The sequence below is a fragment of the Saimiri boliviensis genome, chromosome 3 (genome assembly GCF_048565385.1).
Source record: "Saimiri boliviensis isolate mSaiBol1 chromosome 3, mSaiBol1.pri, whole genome shotgun sequence".
Taxonomy (NCBI): domain Eukaryota; kingdom Metazoa; phylum Chordata; class Mammalia; order Primates; family Cebidae; genus Saimiri; species Saimiri boliviensis.
Window position 1 is genome coordinate 104,491,266 of NC_133451.1, and position 16,426 is coordinate 104,507,691.

The window sequence follows — 16,426 nt, forward strand, 5'->3', positions numbered from 1 at the left end:
TAGTTTATCGGGGAACAGGTAGTATTTAGTTACATGAGTTCTTTAGTGGTGGTTTGTAAGATTCTGGTGCACCCACCTCCTGAGCAGTATACACTGCACCCTATTTGTAGTCTTTTATCCCTCACCCACTTCCCAGTATTTCCCCGAGTCCCCAAAGTCCACCGTGTCATTCTCATGCCTTTGCAGCCTCATAGCTTAGCTCCCACTTCTGAGTGAGAACATACGATGTTTGATTTTTCATTCCTGAGTTACTTCACTTAGAATAATAGTCTCCAGTCTCATCCAGGTAACTGCTAATGCCATTAATTCATTCCTTTTTACGGTTGTGTAGTATTCCATCATATGTGTGTGTGTGTATATGTGTATATATATACATATATAATATATGTGTGTGTGTGTCTGTGTGTGTGTGTGTGTATACACACATACACATACAACACAGTTCCTTTATTCACGTGTTGATTGGTGTGCATTTGGGTTGGTTTCACATTTTTGCAATTGAAAATTTTGCTGCTATAAACATGTATGTGCAAGTATCGTTTTCATATAATAACTTATTTTCCTCTGGGTAGATACTCAGGAATGGGATTGCTGGATCAAATGGTCGTTCTATTTTTAGCTGTTTAAGGAATCTCACCACTGTTTTCCATAGTGGTTGTACTAGTTTACATTCTTACCAGCAGTGTAGAAGTGTTCTCTGTTCACTGCAGGCACACCAACATGTATTATTTTTAATTTTTTTTATTATGGCCATTCTATGAGGAGTAAGGTGGTATTACATTGCGGTTTTGATTCGCATTCCCCTGATGATTAGTGATGCTGAGCACTTTTTTCATATGTCGTTGGCCATTTGTATATCTTCTTTTGAGAATTGTCTATTCATGTCCTTAGCCCACTTTTTTGTTAAGTCTATAAGCTTTATTGATACTTTGCTTTTACAGTTCACAATGCATTCCACAGATTTAGTTCAGTACAGCCTAAACCACAATGGTATAAATCTTCATTTTGTAATTTCTTGCATAACAATGTTTGATATTTGCAAACAACATTTTTGGAAGGATTCGATTCAATCCATAGATGCAGAGTTTGTGACAAAATTAACTACAGTAAGTCTGTGCAATGAAATTTATGATGGAGTTCTATGGGTGTGGTATTTCATGTTGAAAACAGATGGTATTGCTCCTAGAAATATATTTTCTGTTTCTAGCTTATGTGCTTTGGAACTACACATGTATAACGAATGACTCTGAAATAGCCCACTTTTTGATGGGATTGTTTGTTTTTTTCTTGTTGATTTGGCTGAGTACATTGTAGATTCCGAATATTTGTCCTTTGTCAGATGTAGATTGTGAAGATTTTCTCCTACTATGTGGGTTGCTTCTTTACCCTGCTGACTGTTCATTTTGCCATGCAAAATCTCTTCAGTTTAATTAAGTCCCAGCAATTTATCTTTGTGTTCACTGCATTTGCTTTTGGGTTCTGGGTCATGAACTCCTTACTTAAACCAATATCTAGAAGGGTTTTTCCAATGTTATTTTCTAGCATTTTTATACTTTCAGGTCTAATTCTGTGATGAATGATGGTGGTATTTTGATGGGAATTGCATTGAATTTGTAGATTGCTTTTGGCAGTGTTATTACTTTCACAATATTGATTCTACCCATCCATGAGCATGGAATGTGTTTTCATTTGTTTTTGTTATCTATGATTTCTTTCAGCAGTGTTTTGTGGTTTTTCTTATAGAGGCTTTTCACCTCCTTTGTTAAGTATATTCCTAAGTGGTTTTTTGTTTGTTTGTTTGTTTTTGTTGTTGTTGTTTTGTTTTTTGTTTTGTTTTTTGCAGCTATTTAAAAAGGGGTTGGGTTCTTGATTTGAATCTCACCTTGGTCATTGTTGGTGTATAGCAGGGCTACTGATTTGTGTACATTAATTTTGTATCCTGAAACTTTACTAATTTTGTATCTTGAAACTTTGCTAGGAGCTTTTTGGATGAGTTCTTAGGGTTTTCTAGGTATACAATCATGTCATCAGCAAATAGTGACTGTTTGACTTTTTGATTGCCAATTTGGATGCCCTTTATTTCTTTGTCTTGCTTGATTGCTCTGGCTAGGACTTCCAGTACTATGTTGAATAGAAGTGGTGAAAGTGGGCATACTTGTTTTGTTCCACTTCTCAGGAGGAATGCTTTGAAATTTTCCCCATTCAATATACTGTTGGCTATGGGTTTGTCCTAAATGGCTTTTATTACCTGAAGGTATGTCCTTTTTATGCCAATTTTGTTGAGGGTTTTAATTATAAAGAGATGCTGGATCTTGTCAGATGCTTTCTCTGCGTCTGTCGAGGTGATTGTGTGATTTTTATTTTTAAATCTGTTTATGTGGTGTATCACATTTATTGCCTTCCAGATGTTAAACCATCCCTGCATCCCTAGTATGAAACCCACTTGATTATAGTAGATTATCTTTTCGATATGCTGTTGGATTCTGTTACTATTTTGTTCGGGATTTTTGCATCTATGTTCATCAGGAATATTGGTCTCTAATTTTCTCTCTTTTTTTTGTTATGTCCTTTCCTAATTTTGGTATTAGGGTGATACTGACTTCATTGAATGATTTAAGGAGGATTCCCTCTTTATCTTTTGGAATAGTGTCAATAGGATTGGTACCATTCTTCTTTGAATACCTGATATAATTCAGCTATGAATTTGTCTGATCCTGAACTTTTTCTTCTTTGTAACTTTGTAGTTACCATTTCAATCACACTTCTTGTTAATGGTCTGTTCAGAGTTTCTGTTTCTTCTTGGTTTCATATAGGAGCGTGTTGTATTTCTAGGAAGTCATTAATCTCCTCTGGGTTTTCTAGTTTATGTGTGTAAATGTGTTCAGTAGCCTTGAATGACTTTGTATTTCTGTGATATTGGTTGTAATATCTCCCATTTCTTTTCTAATTGAGCTTACTTGAATCTTCTCTTTTCTTTTCTTGGTTAATCTCACTAATGGTCTATGAATTTTATTTAACTTTTCAAAGAACCAGCTTTTCTTTTCATTTATCTTTTGTATTTTTTGTTTCAATTTCATTTCGTTCTGCTCTGATCTTGGTTATTTCTTTTCTTCTGCTGGGTTTGGGTTTGGTTTGTTCTTGTTTCTCAGCTCCTTGAAGTATGACATTAGACGGTGTATTTGTGCTCTTTAAGACGTTTTGATATAGGCATTTAATCCTATGAACTTTCCTCTTAGCACTGTCTTTGCTGTATCCCAGGGGTTTTGTAGGTTGTGTCACTGTTAACATTCAGTTCAAAGAATTTTTAAATTTCCATCTTGATTTTATTGTGGACCCAACAATCATTCAGGAGCAAGTTGTTTAATTTCCATATGTTTCCATACAACTATAATTTTAATCATTGCTATATTGAAACATCATAGATTTTGGGACAGTGGATTAGTGAATTTTTTCCTAAAATTCAAAAAGATTAATGGGTTTTTACTGAAATGTAATTCAAATACGAGTATTTGTCAGTTGAACAATATGCATTGCTATTTTAATGTTCCGCAAAAGTTTCCACTATTCCAGGCCATTACTAAGTCTTATAATTGTTTTAGACATGTTCTGGTCTGTAGAGTCCCACATTTGTTTTCATTATTAAGTATAAATATGCTAATAAAAGTGAAATTGCTTACACCTGTAGTGATAAGTGCCACCAGTAGAGGTCGGGAGTGAGGCACTAGAAAGAAGAACCAACACCGTTAGGAATTGCAGAAAACCATCAACACTGGGGTCGGGGAGATGTGAATGACGGCTAACATTTATTGGTGCTGGCATCCTCATTAACACCCAGACTGACTTATTTTATGGGCCAGAAGCTTTGACATAAACCTTGTCACAGAATTTTCAGATAGTCTAATAATGTACTTATAAAGCAAATTTTGTGGAAATTTCTGATAAGACTGATGAAAATCAACATTAAGGGATATTCTAAAAATCTTACATTATTTCAAAGAGACAAGAGTATGAATTAAAATTAAGCATGTTGTTCTTGCCACTTCAAGAGTGTAGGCAGAGTATTTAATAATTTAGAGGTGATAAAAGGCATCTTCTTTGAACATTACAGATATCCCTGAAATAAAAAGAAATATTCCCAACTTATCAACAGTCAGCAATGCATAGGATTAATCAACAAGATAGGTTACCCAAATTTACCTTGTATCTGCTTTTATAAACATTTAACAACAACACATATTTTTTGAGCACCTACTATATGTGCTAGGAATTATTCAAGGTACTGTCTAAGGTTGTAGAAGGGAACAAAACAAACTCATTTCCTTTTTTCTTGGAGCTTAAATTATAGTGAGGAAGACAGATATTAAACAAAGCTGCATAATTAATTCATTAGTTATAATGGAGAAAAACAAAAAATAGGAAACAATCTACCACAAGGCCCCAGATTAATGAGTTTGGCCTCAACTCAAAAAAAGGGAAATTAAGTGAAATTGAAATAGGACTCAAGAACAATGTAAGTTCTTAATATCCATTTATGTCATTTATTTCCTTTAAAAATGAATAAATAGATAAGGTAAAATTAACAGATTCGTGGAAACATTACTAAAGAGTATTTGAGTAGTTGCCATACAGCAATGAAGTACTTTGCCAACTTCAAGTGTTAAAATGCCCCCGCCTGGCACGTTGGCTCATGTCTGTAACTCCAGCACTTTGGGAGGCCGAGGTGGGCAGAGAATCTGAGTTCTGGAGTTGGAGAGCAACCTGACCAACATAGAGAAACCCCATCTCTACTAAAATTTCAAAATTTTAGCTGGATGTGTTGGTGGGCACCTATAATTTCAGCTACTCAGGAGGCTGAGGCGGGAGAATCGCTGGAACCTGAGAGGTGGAGGCTGCGGTAAGCTGAGATTGCGCCATTGCACTCCAGCCTGGGCAACAAGAGCAAAACTCCATCTCAAACAAACAAACAAAAAATACCCTACCCCTCCATGAGCAACCAAACTTGATTAAAGTCTATGTTAGTCATCAGTCCAACCCCAGCCACCATTGAGAGCCTTCCTGCTGACCTGTCACTCTCTGCAAGTTCCCTCTGTGTGTTTGCTCTTGCTGTTCCCCGCATCTCATCACATTTGTCTGACATTCATCTCTTCACAATGCCACCTGTCCTTGCTCCTCAGACTTTAACCCCTCCACTTCCTCTGGCTGGAGTCTTACCCATCTTTCAGTGTCCTATTTGGTCTTCTAAACAAAGCCTAACTTATCTAAACCTCCCTTTAGCTGAAAAAGAAAGAAATGACAATTTTTTTCCCCCAAAATGGTAAATTGAGGTACAAATCACAATGATTCTTTGCTTGGAATTAAACTATATCTGAGCAGTTACAGTCTTTTATTTCAGACATATTTGTGCCTGTCATCTCTAGTAAACCTGGGCCCTAAAAATCTAGAACTGAGTTTTCTTCATCCTCCTATCGCCTTACAGACCCGGGCACAGAGCAGGTATCTAGAAAATTTTGGTTAATTTGCATTATCGGAAGAAAATTGCCACAAGTCTTAATCTTTAAGAATTTGTTTTTGTGAAGAGCATGGAATTGGTAATACGCAGGCTATACATTTTGAACAACATAGAATACACAAAAAACAAATGTATGTCAAATAAAGTTGCCATTTTTTTTCCTTTATCCTATTTCAGTTAAGATGGCTATTTAGGAAATTACACAAAATTTTACTCTGTGAAAGGCACATCTATGGGTGATGCAATTCTTGGAAATGATTAAGTTTGTCAGGGTCTATAATTTCCTTTTACTCTCCTTATAAGCTAACGAGCTAACCTGTTATTTCACGGATGTTGGCAGAAGACATGAAACTCCTGGGTCAGAGACATAGTGCCTCAAGCAACATGAACATCATGCTGACATCTGCTCCTCATGTCCTCCAAGTCCCACTGGAATAGCGAGTGGGCCAGTGGATGCTGTGCATGTAGTCAGTGGGTTTGTCTTTATTGCAACCAAGGAACACTGGGCTTAGGGAGCCCACTGCTTTTATAAAATCACTGCTTTGTCCCAGCAAAAGACATGACTTCATCCCTCAAAGATGCTGCAAATTCTAATAAATTGCCCAGGTAAAGAGAGGTTAGCCTGGCATCTTTTTTTTAGATGGGGTCTAACTCTATTGCCCTGGATGGAGTGCAGTGGCACAATCATAGTTCACTGCAACCTCAAACTCTTGGACACAAGCAATCCTCCCTCTCTGCATCCTGGTAGCTAAGACTACAGGTATGTGTCACCACTACAGGCTAATATTTTTATTTTTAATTTGTAGCAATGAGAGTCTCACTATGTGCCCAGGCTGGTTTCAAACTCATGACTTCAAATGATCATCCTGCCTTAGCCTCCCAAAATGTTGGAATCGCGGGTGTTAGCCACTGCACCAGGCCAGATCTCTCATTCTTGATATACACTGCAAGAAATTGCAGAGATGCCCAGAGCTGGTGGTAGATTATCCCAAAAATATTCCCAAAAATATTCTGTGAAAATAAGAATCGTGATTATCCTGGCGCATTAGAGGAGTTCAATAAATATTTGTTGAAGCAAATTAATTAATAAATGAGAAGAAGGAGAATCACTGGAGAACCAAAAAGGAGTGGGGGACAAATAGAGTGAATCTCTTGAGGGAATAGTTCCAAATTTCAGACCTTATAAGGAGGAAAAATCAGAAAAATAACAAAAGCTAAGACATACATCATAGACTACTTGGCTTTATAATAAAATACCTAAGCACATTACTTTATGGAAAATGAATCTAAGACTCGCTATAAAATAATCACTGATGAAGTTCACATAACTTAAGGTAATGCATGTATCTCCCTAAATTAGCATTACGGTAATCATAGTTCTTTATATACGAAGCCTTTTGGCTTGTACCAAATTTCTTTGAAAACTTTAGATACTATACCCATTTCCCAGCCACGATTTTTTCTCCAAAATTATAAATTCAACTACAAATCAAAGTAGATCATATGAATAAATTTGCTCAGACTTAAACACTTCCTTAGAAATTTATAGCTAAGCAAATGAGATATCATAGACTCTCAAGAGCCTCTTGAAGGGAAGGAATTAAGCTGAAATATTTTGTCAAGGATTCGACGTGACGGACTTGAGGCATATTCAGGACATTCACGTAGAAAGTCCAGACTCATGAGTAGAGTTCACATTTACACTGATGACTGTGAATACTCCTTCTCTGGACCACAGTAGCCCTCATGCCTATAAAACTTAAGGAGCAATCATACAGAGTTTCGTTACCGCACATCTCAACGTTTAGCCTCTCTGTCCACCTTTTTCCTGGATGCCTTCCAGTCTTCGTGAGTGACTCTTAGAGTATCACTGCTCTCCATCTGCTGCTCTCATAATTGGAGATTGATTGCCTCCAGGGTTCACAAATGTTTCAGGCAACCTTAAATAATTTGAGCTTTTAAGCAACTATGAGTTTTTCAGGCACGGCAGGGAGGGCTTTGTTTTTAAGATTTATAATTCTCCTCTTCTCTCCTCTCCCTTCTGCCCTCCCAAGGGATTTCACCCAGGCTTCCCTAAGGCCCCGGGTGAGAGGCTGTGTGAGCGACGCAGTGCCTTACTCAAAGCCTCCGATCACACCCAAACCAGTGTCTCCGGATGGGCCATCCAAGCCTTTCCTACCTCAGCATGAGTGCCTCATCTTCCTAGGGCTCTTTCCCCTTCTTTCCTCCGGTTATAGAAACCGTCATCATCCCTTTATCTTTGAAAGTCTTCGCAGCAGAGATGATCATTATTTCTTTCACCAGTCAGTTTCTCTTTCCCCACATCCCTTGAAGGGAAGGAATTAAGCTAAAATATTTTGTCAGGGTATTAGAAGTCAGGGACCTTAGGCAAAATAAATAAATAAATAAATCGTTTTTAAGCAATTTATTTTTCCCTGACTACTGAGATTGTCCATGCAAATCTCCCCACTCCAAGCCCCTTTGTTGTATACCTGATTAAAGGCTGGAAGGAATAAGCATGTGTTGTGCTAAAACTTTATCTTTAAACTAAGGATGCTGCAACCGAGTCAGTTTCTGTTAAAGGCTTAAGTTGGGAGATCATGCAAAGCCATGGTAAATGGGTCAGATAAAGATGGTCTACAGAGGCATGAAGCCGGCTTGTGTTTTGTTTACCTCCGTATGCACTCTTGCCCCACCTAGCACGGTACCTGATACATAACAAGCATTCAAGTCTTTATGGAATGGATAAATCAGACTGTGGAGAGAGAGAAAGAGAGAGGCAGGCTTCCACCAACAGCTTTCCATTTCCTGGTTCTAATCCCACATGAGGACTGTCTGCATTTCCTGTCCTCATGTCCACCAGTATAGTACATTCCCCTTTATGCCAAAGCTAGTTTGAGTGTCTTTAATTTCTTGATGGTTTTCTTAAAAGGGAACCTCTGAAGAAAGATATGACAGAAACTCCAATTTGAGGATGCTTTTGCAGAGCGGACCTTAGCCCCTCTGTGTACGTAAACCGAGGCAGTGTTGATTGAACGGGGATTCATTTAGAGCCCATAGGGAGGACTCCAAATGGGTAGAGATCTGATCAGGAGGCTCTTGCCAATTTCAGCTCCAGGAAGAGGAGGAGCAGGCTACGGTTTCGCCTTGGACTTCTGGCAAGCTGATGGACTAACGTGATGGTGCAGGAGTCTTCTCAGCAGCTGTGCCTGTACTCTCAGTCATCGTGCGGTAGATCAAGAAGGGTCGTTCTGTCCTCCTCACTGAAGCAGTAGGGAGATGCCTCTGCCCAAGAAGACATATTTCAAAGTGAAGGGGAGAGGGTAGTTGAAAAGCCATAGACAGTCATTCTAGGTTTGAAATATAGAAAAATAAAATATTTGGAGGCCATATTGTGAATGTGTTCACACAACAGGTTTGAAGCGAGACAGACCTGCATTCCAACACCAACCCTGCAACTTACTAACAAGCTCTGCGATCGTTAATAAACTGCATCATCTCTTGCAGCCTCAGATTTCTCAGCCACAAGATGAGAATAACAAGACTTCATCCATTTCGCATAAGCAATAAATTAGGTAACATATGTAAGTTGATACCAACCTAGGTGCTCAGTAAAGGGTGGGGATTGTTAGGATCGTTAGTGCTTTTATGATAAAAACATTAGTGAAAAGTGGTTTTGTTTTGTTTTTTGAAGAGACAGAGTTTCATTCCTCTGTCGCCCAGGCTAGAGTGCAGAAGTGTCATCCTGGCTCACTATAACCCTGAACTCCCAGGGTTAAGGGATCCCCCTACCTCGGCCTCTGTACTAGCCAGGACTACAGTTGTGCACAACTGAGCCCTGATAAGATTTTTAATTTTTTTTTTTTTTTTTTTTTTTTTTTTTTTTTTTGAGATGGGGTCTCTACAGAAAAAATGTTGCCTAGGCTGGTCTTGAATCCCTGGCCTCAGGTGATCCTCCTGCCTTGGCCTCCCAAAGCACTGAGATTGCAGCTGTGAGCCACCATGCCCGGCCAAAAGCGTGATCCTTTTATGTTAACCAAAAAAGAGTGAACTTTTCTAACAAGTTAAGAAATACGGCCCTAAAACATATACTTAATAGCTCTTTTTCACTATTATCTTTTTAGCCTAAATCCCTGAGAAGAGCGCAGTTAATACTTAACAAGACAGTAGTTATGTAGTAATAGTCATCAGTTGTGGCATTAATGAAGAGTTAGTGGTATAAACTCCCCGAATGGGAGGCACATGTGAATTCTCATATGCCGTCTTCTGAAGACCTTTAAAGCAATTTGTAAATGACATGACCTGTAGATGGCGAACTTGGATAGGGGGAATATTAAGCAATGCCTACCTAAAAAAGAAAGCAGTGGTTTTTGTTTTGTTGACGAAAGGACTAAGTAAAATCGATACATTAATAAGGTCTGTTTATGACCATAGGCCCAAAGACTCTTTGCTGACACCCCAGATTCCTTCTGTCTGTGGACAAGAGTCCGCCCGCAGTCCTGTGCACTGTTGTGAGACTAGACTGTCTGCATTAGCTGCTGGTAGAAACGTTTTGGCTCTGTTCACACTGGCTGCTAGTCACTGATACAAGAGCAAGAAGTATCCAATGGGAAGGTAAATAGCTTTCCTGGGAGTCTCTTGGGGGGTACAGAAATGTGTATGTCACACTACTTATCTTACTGCATCCTACGTCTCCAAAGTATCCACATCTTTTGATCTAGATAAATAATTATACCCTCCCTTGCTCGCTTGTTGCCACTGTTGAGTATTTGTTCTTCACACTCCCCAAGGCAATCCTTTAGGGACCAATTACCATCCTTTACTGACATCATTTCACTGGCTGACAGAGACTTCTAGAGTGCCACACTGGGCATTCCGGACTCCTAAGAAAGCTCTTTAATACTTTCGTGTAATCTACGTTCCCTACTTGACAAGTATGATTTTTTTCCCCTTGAAATTCTACTTTGGAGTACTAGTTGTACTCTCCCAGGTCACAACTGCGTATATGTGGATTTGTGGAAAAATCAGTGTGACTTCCAAAATTGTGTCTGCTCATGCAGTGGCCTGAGATGTTTTGTTGGTTGTTTCAGCTGTGAAAGAGCCCAGCACCTCAGCCAACATGATAGATTGATGACTTTGTGCTGCATTATAAAGCAGGGTCATTATCCCCAAAGAGCCTCGCAGCTTGTGGGTCAGGTGAAGGGACATCGCTAGGCTTCCATGGTGCCTCTGTTCTTTCATTTATCACAAGGCTGTAATCATTATCTACACATCGGCCTCCTCACAAATGTGTGCTTCTAGATCCAGAAACGGCCGTTTTCATCCCTTTATCCTTCACCCTGTGCCTGGCATATAGCAGGTACTTAGGAAAATGTCAAATGAATGAAAGAATAAATATACACGCTTGGGAAGAACAAGAAGGCAGGAAGGAGGAAAAATCAGTTTGGGGAGGGAAAAAAAAGAGGACAATAATCCAATCGCTTATGGGGAATTGTACCCATATTAGACAAACATGATCCCTAAACAACAGAAAAGAGAAAAGCTGAGTAGACTGTGTCTAGTCCAATCCGTTTATTTTTTCCAGTCAGACTTTGAAGAGGCTGACTTATAACTGAAATGCTAGTTCATTGTTGCCAGTAAAGAACACGACTTTCCAGAAATACAATGTTTGTGTTCACTGAAAACATTACCCCCAACCAGCCCCATGTATTTCACTTCTTTATTTCAAAACGAAGAAAGCCCTTGGCTCTCAGGATGAGGCCATTTTGGTTTTGGGGTAGCTTCTACAAGTGATGAAGTTGCAGTTCATCTAAAATATGAAAGAATAAAAGTTTTTGTATTATTCAGAAATGACAAGATGTTATCTAAGGGTGGATTTGGATTTAGAGGTGCCCGTTAGTGGAAAGCAGACTTTAGGGGATGGGAGTGAGGAAATAGGCTCTTCTGGAAATAGGCCCTGGAAGACAGTCTAAATAAGAGCAGCAATACATCACCCCATGGCATTGCTCATGATGTTGACAATGGTACATCTGACATGAAATTATAGCAATGGTCAAGGGCATGAAGACACGCACAGGGATGGGAGGTATAGGCCTGTCATGTGTGTACATGTTAGGTACTCAATAAATACTGGTTGAATAAACAGGTGAGCTGCTAAGAGGAAGTCACAGACTACTTCATTAAAGGCACAGTTTATTTACTTATGTATTCACTTGAGTACATATGAAAAGGAATTGAAGTGACATGTACTATTAAATGTACATAAACCCAGCGTAAGGAAAAGTTAAATTGAAAACCAGTGATCAGAAACCATTTAGAATAAATGAAGAAAGCAACTTGAGTCCTGGAAACCTGTGTTGAATGAATCACACAACAGAGCTTACAGAAAGTTCTGAGCGTCCAGACAACCAAGTCAAAAGAGGAACAAGCTGGAATTGTACAGATTTTATCAGTCAGTAAGGGGGTGAGTATAAGTTCATCTGTAAATGCAGACATTTTTGGAACTGAATTTCGGGGAGAATTTATTGCTCGCACACTTAAATAAGAGAAAGAAGACATTTGGCAATAGTTGTATAAAAGTACCTACATGTTATTTATAGACTAAGCTATAAAGTAATCACCACCAGTGTAGCCCGTATAGATTAATAGGCAACAGGGAGAGCGGGAAAAAATGGGTTAAGGTATGAACATGCACTACCACGTAAACAGGAAAATATGAATATTGGCAACAGTCCTTGTGTTTGCAGCTGGTTAAAAGGCTAGAGTTATACTAAATCTAGTACTTCTGGTGGTATGGGAGATTTCACTCCTACTTCTTCCCTTTGATTCCTGAACCCATGTGATCTGTCCTTGGGCAACACAACACCATGTATTGGTTATTGATTCAGAGCATATACCATTTTTTCTATACCAGTACCCTTGCTTCATAAAATGCCTTCCAGCTGGCTCTAAAACAGAGTGTGTAATAGATTATTGCTCTGCTTTCTAAGGCCAGCTGCTCCGGGGTTATGGTATGACCAATGAATCCTGTGGGAAATGCTTTGCCCCGTAGCATCCTTGGCCAGAGGCAGTGTTATATAGACTAATGCAGGTGAATGAAGCTTTCAGTAAGTCCACAGATGGTATTGCTAAGAGAAGAATAGCAAGGGAGCCAAACCTATATCCAGAAAAAAATGTCCATTCCAGGGCGAAAAACTGCTACAGGTCCATCAGGAAAGGCGTTCATTATGATCAGCCAACATGAGGTCAGCTGTGCCACCCTCCTCCCTCAGGTTTAGAGCCAAAGGCAGGGCTCACGCTGCTGGCATTTCAGGCGTTCAGTAGTGGTGGCAGCCAGATCTGCTGTGGTAAGGGGAACTTCATTTGGTTTGAGCCCATGCACAACCTCCATCTTTGTCACCATGGCCACTTTGTTTTTGAACTCGTTGAGGAACAATGGTGAGAGTGGGGAGACAGGAAAACTGACGTGTGAAGTACTGATCTTTTGCCATCTGATGATTGAGAGGGTGTCTTCTGCAGTGGGAGCCCTTCAGTGAACATTTACATGGGGCACAAGTATCCTGATATCATGAACCCATTCTGAGAGGTCCATCCACATTCCTATGCATATCTGTACCCTAAACCTCTTTGTCAGCATCCTTCAGTCTTGTTATTTTCAATTTCCTCATCATCTAACCCAAACTTTCAGCTCTGTCATTGAATTGCACTGTGATTATCTTTCCTTCTAGGCAAAGTATATAATTTGAGGTACCACTCCAAGTCTGCTTATTAGGAGGATTTCTCTTCCCACCTGTTTCTCATGGCTGACAGTGAGGTGTGCTCCAATGCTGTATCAGTTTACATATGACAGTGTATTATGCATAATCATCAGCAAATCAGTCTTAGATCCCTTCTTTCCTGTCCATAGAGAAATCCCCATGACGCTGTATATGTGGGTCTAAGGAGAGGTAGCATCACAGCAAGATCCGTAGGAGAGTTTGAGCCATTTGCTCATAAAACTTTCTTGTGCCTTTAGCAGTTAAGTCTGTTCTTGTACATGCCACTTCAGGTTGATTATGGAGAGCTGCTATTTTCAAATAGGTCAAACAAGTCACATCTAATTCAAATAGGTAGCTCAGGTCTCATATATAATCAGTTGATTTCCTATGTCTAGATCCTCAGTCTCAAATAACCAGTACCAAATAACAAACACTAGGTGATGTTTCTCAAGGAAAATAGATATTTGTCAAAGAGGTATGACTTTTCCCTCAAGTGTGGGGTCTGTACTATGATTATCTTATTCAAGAGTTTCATAGGATCAGTATGATATCCTGACTTGCCACAGACACTCTACAGTCACACGGGCTAAGTGGCAGGAAATGTTTGTTCTTTAAACTGAAGTGGCAAAAGAACGTTCTTTTGTTTGGGACCTTTCTTAAATATAAAGCCTGTGGTTTACCAATAAGGAGGAAGAAATAACGCCAGTAAATTTGCCTGTGTAATACTGAAAGCCCACCAAATATGCGTGCCTCTTTCTTCCTAGAACTGGATGCAAGAAGGTACAGCAAATTGCCTTTCACAATTTGAAGGGAATATCTCAATATACCCCAGATCTCTAGACCCCCCAGAAACATCAGTGAGTTAGTAGAACTAGAAATTCTATGGAATTTTTCTCTTATCTTTAGTCTTACCAAGGAATCTTGTATATTTGCTAATATATGCTTAGCAGATTCATTGACTGGTTGCCATCAATTACATGGCCATGGTTGATGTCCTGTGAAATGGTGAAATGATCAAGGTTCCTAAATACTAGGTTAGGACACAGTGTTATAAAGAAGCCAGTGTAGGAATTCTGCCACTTGATGAGTAAGGTCTTCTCTAATTCTACACATAGGAACTTGGAAAATAAATACAGGATGAATGCTTGGACCCTGAATGAACACTCTGAGATAGTTTTCTTCCAATATTCCATTTATCACCCAACCCTCTTAAGCTTTTCTTCTGATTGTTGGATTTTCTTCTGATAGTTGGATTTTCTTCTGATAGTTGGACTGTAGTGATATTATATGTCCTTAGAGTTAACGGTTGCTCAAAGACAATTCCAATTATCCCTAAAACATCTAGCTATTTTAGGTTCCCCAGTGTACATTTACCCTAGTGAATTACTGCAGATCACTTTGGGGAATGCTAAAAGGAAGCCTGGTGATGCTGTTTCAAAGAACTTGATCTTAAGGGTCCCCAGCCTCCATTTCATGCAAGGGGCTTTGGGTCTATGAACCAAGTCAGTTCTGGGAAGTAAGAGACTATGAGACTGTGGTCCCTCAAGCCATACTTCTATTTGTCAGACTCAGGATTTTCAATTATAATACACAGATCAAGTAAAACTTTAGTGTACTGTCCATGTATTAAAGCTGAAGCTGAAGGTCTTTGCAGGTCAAACCATTCTGATTACTGATCTGGCCCTGCATAACTATGCCCACCTTGCCTCTTGGTTTATGCCTCTGCAATATCCTCTCAATTCTAAAGGGAGTATATCATGGAGCACATTTCTACTTTCATCCCCGGATTACAAAGTATAGTTGCCATCTTGCTTTCTAGTGATGTGTGCTTTCTCATTAATATATTTTGTAATGCTTTGGTACTAGGACTGTCCTGGAACATAATTAGGAGTGCTATGCTACAGGGTTGAGTGAGCAGATGGCCCTCACAAATCCATTCTAATATTTCTGTCTTTAAGTGTCTATATTTCTTCATCCACACTACACTAATTTCTAACAGCTCAACTTCCTTTAGTGTAGGCCACCACTGAGTCCTGGTACCAGCCAACCAACTGAACAAATGGTCACAACCAGAACTAGCACATTTAACAGAGTGTCTGGTAGAAGAACCCACATTAATGTTTGACCCAAAGGAGCTATATTCCTTTCTTCTTCCTTAGTTTAGCACTTAAGAATCCATTTTCACACATATTCCACTAGTTTCTGCTGACAAAAATTAGAAAAAAAAAATTCTACAATTCTATTGGTGTGTAAGCCCATTCTTGTATAGGTATAACTTGGTCAGACTCTCCTTCTGATATTTCAACACTTCTGCCCCACAGCCCCTCTAAGAGAAGCATTGAAGCTTCTTGAAGCTTTTTCTTGATAAATAGATTTTATTTTTGTTTATTTTTTAACATACAGCAACATTGATACTTTATTTTTTCTTTATTTTATAATTCTAACAAGTGTATAGAGCCGTATAACAAACACCCTGATCAGGATACAGCACAAATTTCTCTCTAGGCACTGCATTATATGCACATCACAAATTTCCTGAAGAAAAACAGTTTTCCAGGCCAGGCGCAGTGGCTCGCATCTGTAATCTCAGAATTTTGGGAGGCCAAGGCAGGTAGATTGCTCGAAATAGGGAGTTCGAGACCAACCTGGCCAACATGGTGAAAATCCATTTCCACTAAAAACACAAAAATTAGCCAGGCCTGGTGGCATGCACCTGTAGTCCCAGCTACTTAGGAGGCTGACCCATAAGAATCGCTCGAACCTGAGAAGTGGAGGTTGCAGTGAGTCAAGATTGCACCACTGTAACTCCAGCCTGGGTGACAGAGTGAGACTGTCTAAAAAAAAAAAAAAAAAAAAAAAAGCAGTTTTCCCAGTCCATACTACCAATAAATGAAGCTTTGTTCAGGGCCACGTTAATAAAGCAAGTATCTAAATAATATTGATTAGGATAGTGTACCCTTGGTGGATATCAAGTTTTAAGATGGTTTTAAAGTTTTAAGGTGGTTTTAAAGTTTTAAAGCTTAGTTTTTATGTTGGAATCTTGGTATATTTGTAAGGCATAGATATCCCAGGGGATACAAGGGTAAGTCTGGATAAGGAGGAATTTTAACTATGATTTTAAATTTGGTAACTCAAGAGGCCTTCTAATGTTGGACCCAAA

The 16,426-nt window shown here is 39.1% G+C and overlaps 1 protein-coding gene across 8 annotated transcripts in view; it reads left to right on the forward strand.

Moving 5' to 3' along the window:
- The window catches only part of ALPK1 (alpha kinase 1), a 151,173-nt gene that overhangs the window by 18,890 nt on the left and 115,857 nt on the right, over positions 1–16,426 (forward strand). The gene's annotated exons all lie outside the window — the stretch shown is intronic.